Here is a 9,898-nt window from a genome sequence, read left to right as displayed (position 1 = left end):
CACTTCAAAGCAAGGTCTCGATTGTGTATTAATGCAACGAATGAAGGTAATTGCTTATGCGTCTAGACAATTAAAGATTCGCGAGCAGAATTATACGACGCATGATTTGGAATTAAGCGCGGTTGTTTTTGCATTAAAGACTTGGAGGCACTACTTATATGGGGTCAAAAGTATTATATATACCGACCACAAAAGTCTTCAACATATATTTAATCAGAAACAACTGAACATGAGGCAGCGCAGGTGGATTGAATTGTTGAATGATTACGACTTTGAGATTCGTTACCACCCAGGGAAGGCGAATATGGTAGCCGACGCTTTGAGTAGAAAGGACAGAGAACCCATTCGAGTAAAAGCTATGAATATAATGATTCACAATAACCTTACTACTCAAATAAAGGAGGCGCAACAAGGAGTTTTAAAAGAGAGAAATTTAAAGGATGAAATACCCAATGGATCGGAGAAGCATCTTAATATTCGGGAAGACGGAACCCGGTATAGGGTTGAAAGGATTTGGGTACCAAAATTTGGAGATATGAGAGAAATGGTACTTAGAGAAGCTCATAAAACCAGATACTCAATACATCCTGGAACGAGGAAGATGTACAAGGATCTCAAGAAACATTTTTGGTGGCCAGGTATGAAAGTCGATGTTGCTAAATACGTAGGAGAATGTTTGATGTGTTCTAAGGTCAAAGCTAAGCATCAGAAACCATCAGGTCTACTTCAACAACCCGAAATCCCGGAATGGAAATGGGAAAACATTACCATGGATTTTGTAGTGACCCGAACTTTTCCATGTTTATATATATTAATTTAGATTGATATTTACATGACTAAATGTTTCCAACATGTTAAGCATTCAAACTTGTTAAGACTTGATTAAATGAAATAAGTTTCATATAGACAATTGATCACCCAAGTTGACCGGCGATTCACAAACGTTACAAAATTGTAAAAACTACATGTTGTAGTATATATAGACATATATATATATATATATATATATATATATATATATATATATATATATATATATATATATATATATATATATATATATGGTTGACATAAGATTATGTTGAGTAAGTATCTCACTAAATATATTAACAATGTGTGATATACATAAGAAATGAGATTACTAAGTTAAGAAACTCGAAATGATATATATATAACGATTATTGTTATGATAACGTCTACTAAATACATATGTATCATATTAAGATATTGATACACTATATTTAACATGATAAAATGATATTTAAATATATCATTAAGTGTGTTAACAATGAACTACATATGTAAAAACAAGACTACTAACTCAAGAATTACGAAACGAAACTTATATGTAACGATTATTGTTGTAACGATATTTTAATGTATATATCATATTAAGAGATATTCATACATCATAATATCATGATAATAAACATTGGGTTAACAACATTAATTGAGATCGTTAACTTAAAGGTTTCAAAACAACACTTACATGTATAACTAACGAAGACTTAACGACTCCATTAGAATGTATATACATGTTGTGTTTTGATATGTATTCTTACACTTTTGAAAGACTTCAAGACACATATCAAAGTACTTCTACTTAACAAAAATGCTTACAACTACATCCTCGTTCAGTTTCATCAACAATTCTACTCGTATGCACCCGGATTCGTACTCGTACAATACACATCTTTTAGATGTATGTACTATTGGTATATACACTCCAATTATCAGCTCTTATTAGCCCATTTGAGTCACCTAACACATGTGGGAACCATCATTTGGCAACTAGCATGCAATATCTCATAAAATTAGAAAAATATTAGTAATCATTCATGACTTATTTACATGAAAACAAAATTACATATCCTTTATATCTAATCCATATACCAACGACCAAAAACACCTACAAACACTTTTATTCTTCAATTTTCTTCATCTAATTGATCTCTCTCAAGTTCCATCTTCAAGTTATAAGTGTTCTTCATAAATTCCATAAGTATAGTTTCATAAAAATCAAGAATACTACCAAGTTTGCAAGTTTACTTCCAAGCTTTCTAATCCATTCCAAGTAATCATCTAAGATCAAGGAACCTTTGTTATTTACAGTAAGTTATCTTTCTAATTCAAGGTAATATTCATATTCAAACTTTGATTCAATTTCTACAACTATAACAATCTTATTTTGAGTGAAAATCTTACTTGAACTGTTTTCGTGTCATGATTCTGCTTCAAGAACTTTCAATCCATCCAAGGATCCTTTGAAGCTAGATCCATTTTTCTCATTTCCAGTAGTTTTATCCAGAAAACTTGAGGTAGTAATGATGTTCATAACATCATTCGATTCATACATATAAAGCTATCTTATTCGAAGGTTTAAACTTGTAATCACTAGAACATAGTTTAGTTAATTCTAAACTTGTTCGCAAACAAAAGTTAATCCTTCTAACTTGACTTTTAAAATCAACTAAACACATGTTCTATATCTATTAGATATGCTAACTTAATGATTTAAAACCTGGAAACAAGATGAACACCATAAAATCGGATATACGCCGTCGTAGTGAAACCGGGGGCTGTTTTGGTTTGGATAATTAAAAACTATGATAAACTTTGATTTAAAAGTTGTTCTTCTGGGAAAATGATTTTTCATATGAACAAGAAACTATATCCAAAAATCTTGGTTAAACTCAAAGTGAAAGTATGTTTTTCAAAATGGTCATCAAGATGTCTTTCTTTCGACGGAAATGACTACCTCTTTAGTAATTGACATGTAACTTAAATTTCCGACTATAAACCTATACTTTTTCTGTTTGGATTCTTAAATTAGAGTTCAATATGAAACCATAGCAATTTGATTCACTCAAAACGGATTTAAAATGAAGAAGTTATGGGTAAAACAAGATTGGATATTTTTGATCTTTTTAGCTACGGGAAATGTTTAACAAATCTATACAAATCATATCCTAGCTAACTTATATTGTATTATACATGTATTCTAATATATTATGTAATCTTGGGATACCATAGACACGTATGCAAATATTTTGACATATCATATCGACCCATGTATATATATTATTTGGAACAACCATAGACACTCTATATGCAGTAATGTTGGAGTTAGCTATACAGGGTTGAGGTTGATTCCAAAAATATATATACTTTGAGTTGTGATCTAGCCTGAGACATGTATACACTGGGTCGTGGATTGATTCAAGATAATATATATCGATTTATTTCTGTACATCTAACTGTGGACAACTAGTTGTAGGTTACTAACGAGAACAGCTGACTTAATACACCCAAATCTTTAAAACATAATAAAAATGGTTGTAATTATATTTTAATCATACTTTGATATATATGTACATATTTGTATAGGTTCATGAATCGATCCGTGGCCAAGTCTTATTTCCGAGGAAGGAAATATCTGTGAAAGTGAGTTATAGTCCCACTTTTAAAATCTAATATTTTTGGGATGAGAATACATGCAGGTTTTATAAATGATTTACAAAATAGACACAAGTACGTGAAACTACATTCTATGGTTGAATTATCGAAATCGAATATGCCCCTTTTTATTAAGTCTGGTAATCTAAGAATTAGGGAACAGACACCCTAATTGACGCGAATCCTAAAGATAGATCTATTGGGCCTAACAAACCCCATCCAAAGTACCGGATGCTTTAGTACTTCGAAATTTATATCATATCCGAAGGGTGTCCCGGAATGATGGGGATATTCTTATATATGCATCTTGTTAATGTCGGTTACCAGGTGTTCACCATATGAATGATTTTTATCTCTATGTATGGGATGTGTATTGAAATATGAAATCTTGTGGTCTATTGTTACGATTTGATATATATAGGTTAAACCTATACCTCACCAACATTTTTGTTGACGTTTAAAGCATGTTTATTCTCAGGTGAATATTAAGAGCTTCCGCTGTTGCATACTAAAATAAGGACAAGATTTGGAGTCCATGTTTGTATGATATTGTGTAAAAACTGCATTTAAGAAACATATGTCGATGTAATATATTTCTATTGTAAACCATTATGTAATGGTCGTGTGTAAACAATATATTTTAGATTATCATTATTTGATAATCTACGTAATGTTTTTAAAACCTTTATTGATAAAATAAAGGTTATGGTTGTTTTAAAAATGAATGCAGTCTTTGAAAAACGTCTCATATAGAGGTCAAAACCTCGCAACGAAATCAATTAATATGGAACGTTTATAATCAATATGAACGGGACATTTCAGTTGGTATCCGAGCATTGGTCTTAGAGAACCAGAAAAATTTGCATTAGTGTGTCTTATCGAGTTGTTAGGATGCGTTAGTGAGTCTGGACTTCGATCGTGTTTTCTTTAAAAATGATTGCTTAACATTTTTGTTGGAAACTATATATTATTAACATGTAAATATTATGTGATATATTAATCTCTTAACATGTTTGATATTGTGTGATAGATGTCTACCTCTAGCACAAATCCTATTGACTCACCTAATAATAACGAAGAGTAGAATATATATTAACAAGATTCACAAGTTCCAGAAGAACCGGAAGACGAGGAAACGGAACCGGAACAAGAGGAACCGGAAGAAGAGGAACCAGAAGAAGAGGAACCGGAAGAAGAAGAGGTTCCGGAGGGAGAATAGTAGGAACCACAGAAAACCGGTCAAATAAAATAAAATCCTCAACCAATGGACCAAAGTTAATAATGGTCAGTGGTGTTTCCGCTAAGGAAGCAAAATATTGGGAAAATTACCAATTTTCCGATGAATTGGATCCTGATGAGGATTCCGATGATGTTATAGAAATTACCCCGACCCAATTTAATGAGGCAAAAGAAAATAATAAGGGAAAAGGCATCAAAATAGAGAAATTTGATTCCGACCCCGATGAACTTTATATGTACCGTCAACACCCGTATTTTCAACATCGTGATAATAACCCGGGAACCTCTAAACCACCAGGTTTTTCTAAACCAATGTGGAAAACGACGAATCGTATTAGAGGAACATCATATATCCCTACAAGATTAGGAAAAAGAACCAAGTCCGAAGAAGAAGAAACCAGTGATTCAGATTAGAGGGGTGTGAGCATGTTGTGTAATAAATGTATTGTAGTGTGCTTGTACTTTTATGTTCTATGTAAAAATTGCTTGTATTGTTTGTTATTACGAATCTATTCCTTGTCTATTTTACAGTATAAAAACAAAATGGACGTTAAAGGTAGACAACCGAATATTTTAGAAGACCTACCAGAGGATATGATTGAGGAAATCTTGTCTAGAGTCGGTCAGAATTCATCAGCACATTTAGTTATGGCGAAATTAACTTGTCAAACATTTGAAAGACTTTCCAGAAATTCCTTAGTTTATAAAAGGCTTTCCTTTGATAGGTGGGGTATATCACATTGGGGAGACTTTAAGTTACGCCGTGTTTTCTTTAAAGCGTTAAATGCGGGGAACCCAAATGCAATTTTACCCTACGGGTTAAGAACCTATTTTGACTCAACATATCCTAACATAGGATTTCGTGAATTAGAAAGAGCTTCTAACATGCAACATAAAGAAGCATGTTATGCTTACGGGTTAGTGATGTTCGCTTCTTACCAAAGCGAGAAAAGAACATTGGATTGCAGCTTTTAAATAAAACTTTCCCACAAGTGACGGATTCAGTAGTTGGGGTGAGAAACAAGGTTTTTAGATTATTACCAGGCTGTTGGACATTAAGAAACCCTCGTTCTTTTGACGACATTACAACATGCTGCCTAGCTAATGGTCATAACGGTTATTTTCCACAAGACCAAGGATGGGAAGTCGTCTTAGTAAAACCAGAATGCATGACTTGTTTCTGGACTTATGAATTACGTGTCTTTATTTCCTTTGCTGAACAACTTGCGTATTAACTAGATTTATCTTCAAAACTGTCCTGTATCATAGTGTACTATATTTCATGTTATATGTAATATAGCGAAGTTGTAAGTTTGAAGAATATTTGTATGTGATATATTATTATAATCAGTTTTTCATATGGAATTGTAGTAGTTGAATTTTATATTAGCTACTAAGTATGAACTTAACGGGTAGGTAGTACCCGAATTTAAACTTATAGAACGCTAATATGAAGAAAAAGCTTTTATAAATGAGTTCATATTATGCTACGGGATACTATTGACTACTCTTAATATTCTGTATGATTAAATTGTTTCATTTGACTATTTTGAAGGAAATGGCACCGACTACTCGACACACCTTGAATATGAGCGAAGAGGAATTTCATGCCTTTCTTGCTTCAAACATAGCCGCAGTACATGCCGCGCTACATACCAACAATAACGCTGAATCTAGCAATACAGTTAACGGCGCAAGAAATCGTGTAAGATGCTCCTACAAGGAATTCACTGCCTGCAAACCTTCAAAATTTGATGGGACCGAAGGACCAATCGAATTGAAACGGTGGACCGAGAAAGTTGAATCGGTGTTTGCCATAAGTAAGTGTGCTGAAGGAGGCAAAGTAAAGCACGCTACGCATACCTTCACAGGTATTGCGTTAGCATGGTGGAATACCTATCTAGAGCAAGTGGGACAAGATGCTGCTTACGCGCTACCGTGGTAAGCATTCAAGCACTTGATGAACGAGAAGTACCGTTCCAGAACCGAGGTCAATAAGCTCAAGTCAGAACTTAGAGGGTTACGAACACAGGGATTCGATATTACTTCATATGAAAGACGATTCACAGAATTGTGCTTATTGTGTCCGAGAGCGTTCGAAGATGACGAAGAGAAGATCGACGCTTTTGTGAAAGGGTTACCAGAGAGAATCCAAGAAGATATAAGTTCACACGAGCCTGCCACCATACAAAAGGCATGTAGAATGGCTCACAAACTAGTGAACCAGATTGAGGGAAGAATTAAAGAACACGCGGCCGAAGAGGCCAACGTGAAGTTAGTTAAAAGAAAGTGGGAGGAAAATGGTGATAAGAGTCACCAAAACAATAACAACTATCCCAACAATCACAACATCAATCGCAACTACAACAAACAGCACAACAACAACAACAACAACTACTACAACAATCATCCCAACAACAATAACAACCGTAACAACAACAACAACAATCAGAAGCAGCTATGCTAAATGTGTGAAAAGTATCACTCGGGGTTCTGCACCAAATTTTGCAGTAAGTGTAAAAGAAATGGTCATAGCGCGGCGAAGTGTGAGGTCTACGGACCAGGGGTTAACAGAACAAAAGGAACAAGTGGTGTCAGAACGAGTAATGGCGGAGCAAGTCGTGTCGGAGCAAGTTATGCCAATGTAGTTTGTTATAAATGTGGAAAACCGGGCCACATTATTAGAAATTGCCCGAACCAGGAGAACACGATTGGACAAGGTCGCGGAAGAGTTTTCAATATTAATGCTGCAGAGGCACAGGAAGACCCGGAGCTTGTTACGGGTACGTTTCTTATTGACAATAAATCTGCTTACATTTTATATGATTCGGGTGCGGATAGAAGCTATATGAGTAGAGATTTTTGTGCTAAATTAAGTTGTCCATTGACGCCGTTGGATAGTAAATTTTTACTCGAATTAGCAAACGGTAAATTAATTTCAGCAGATTATATATGCCGGAATCGAGAAATTAAACTGGGTAGCGAAATATTTAAGATTGATTTGATACCAGTAGAGTTAGGGAGTTTTGATGTAATAGTTGGCATGGACTGGCTGAAGGAGATGAAAGCAGAGATCGCATGTTACAAAAATGCAATTCACATTGTACGAGAAGAAGGAGAACCCTTAATGGTGTACAGAGAAAAGGGCAACACGAAGCTACATCTTATTAGTAATTTGAAGGCACAAAAACTAATAAGAAAAGGTTGCTATGCTGTTCTAGCACACGTCGAGAAAGTACAAACTGAAGAAAAGAATTACCTTGAAAAGAACATTGAAAAGAACATTAAGGGTTGAATTCCCTTAATGGTGTACAGAACCTTGAAAAGAACATTAATGATGTTCCCGTCGCAAAAGAATTTCCCGATGTATTTTCGAAAGAATTACCGGGACTACCTCCACATCGATCTGTTGAATTTCAAATAGATCTTGTACCAGGAGCTGCACCAATAGCTCGTGCTCCTTACAGACTCGCACCCAGCGAGATGAAAGAACTGCAAAGCCAACTGCAAGAACTATTAGAACGTGGTTTCATTCAACCAAGCACGTCACCATGGGGAGCTCCTGTTTTGTTTGTCAAGAAGAAGGATGGTACATTTAGGTTGTGTATTAACTACAGAGAGTTGAATAAACTTACCATAAAAAACCGTTATCCACTGCCGAGAATTGACGACTTATTTGATCAACTACAAGGCTCGTCAGTTTATTCGAAAATCGATTTACGTTCTGGATATCATCAAATGCGAGTAAAGGAGGATGATATTCCAAAAACTACTTTTAGGACGCGTTATGGTCATTACGAGTTTATGGTTATGCCATTTGGATTGACTAATGCACCGGCTATGTTCTTGGACCTTATGAACCGAGTGGGTGGGCCATATCTTGACAAGTTTGTTATTGTTTTCATCGATTACATACTTATTTACTCAAAGAATGATCAAGAGCACGAAGAACATTTGAGAAAAGTGCTAGAAGTATATTGAGGAAAGAAAAATTGTACGCTAAATTTTCAAAGTGTGCATTTTGGTTGGAAGAAGTTCAATTCCTCGGTCACATAGTGAACAAAGAAGGTATCCAGGTGGACTCGGCAAAGATCAAAACCGTTGAAAAGTGGGAAACTCCAAAAACTCCGAAGCATATACGTTAATTTTTAGGAATGGCTGGTTACTACAGAAGATTCATCCAAGATTTCTCCAAAATAGTAAAACCCTTGACTGCATTAATGCATAAAGGGAAGAAATTTGAATGGAAGGATGAACAAGAGAAGACATTTTATTTATTGAAGAAAAAGCTAACTACGGCACCTATATTGTCATTGCCTGAAGGGAATGATGATTTTGTGATTTATTGTGACGCATCAAAGCAAGGTCTCGGTTGCGTATTAATGCAACGAACGAAGGTGATTGCTTATGCATCTAGACAATTGAAGATTCACGAGCAAAATTATACAACTCACAATTTGGAATTGGGTGCTGTTGTTTTTGCATTAAAGACTTGGAGGCATTATTTATATGGAGTCAAAAGTATTATATATACCGACCACAAAAGTCTCCAACATATATTTAATCAGAAGCAACTGAATATGAGTCAACGCAGGTGGATTGAACTGTTGAATGATTATGATTTTGAGATTCGATACCAACCGGGGAAGGTGAATGTGGTAGCCGACGCTTTGAGTAGAAAGGACAGAGAACCTATACGGGTAAAAGCTATGAATATAATTATTCGTACTAACCTTACTACTCAAATAAACGAGGCGTAACAGGGGGTTGTAAAAGAAGGAAAGTTGAAGAATGAGATACCCAAAGGATCAGAGAAACATCTTAATATTCGGGAAGACGGAACCCGATATAGGGCTGATAGAATTTGGGTACTAAGGTTTGGAGATGTGAGAGAAATGGTACTTAAAGAAGCACATAAAACCAGATATTCAATACATCCCGGAGCAGAGAAGATGTATAAATATCTCAAGAAACACTTTTGGTGGCCGGGTATGAAAGCCGATATCGCTAAATATGTAGGAGAATGTTTGACGTGTTCTAAGGTTAAAGCTGAACATCAGAAACCATCAGGTCTACTACAACAACCTGAAATCCCGGAATGGAAATGGGAAAACATTACCATGGATTTCATTACTAAATTGCCAAAGACTGCAAGTGGTTATGATACTATTTGGGTAATAGTTGATCGTCTCACCAAGTCAGC

The sequence above is a fragment of the Rutidosis leptorrhynchoides genome, chromosome 11 (genome assembly GCF_046630445.1).
Source record: "Rutidosis leptorrhynchoides isolate AG116_Rl617_1_P2 chromosome 11, CSIRO_AGI_Rlap_v1, whole genome shotgun sequence".
NCBI lineage: Eukaryota > Viridiplantae > Streptophyta > Magnoliopsida > Asterales > Asteraceae > Rutidosis > Rutidosis leptorrhynchoides.
Note: the sequence above shows the minus strand (reverse complement) of the source record.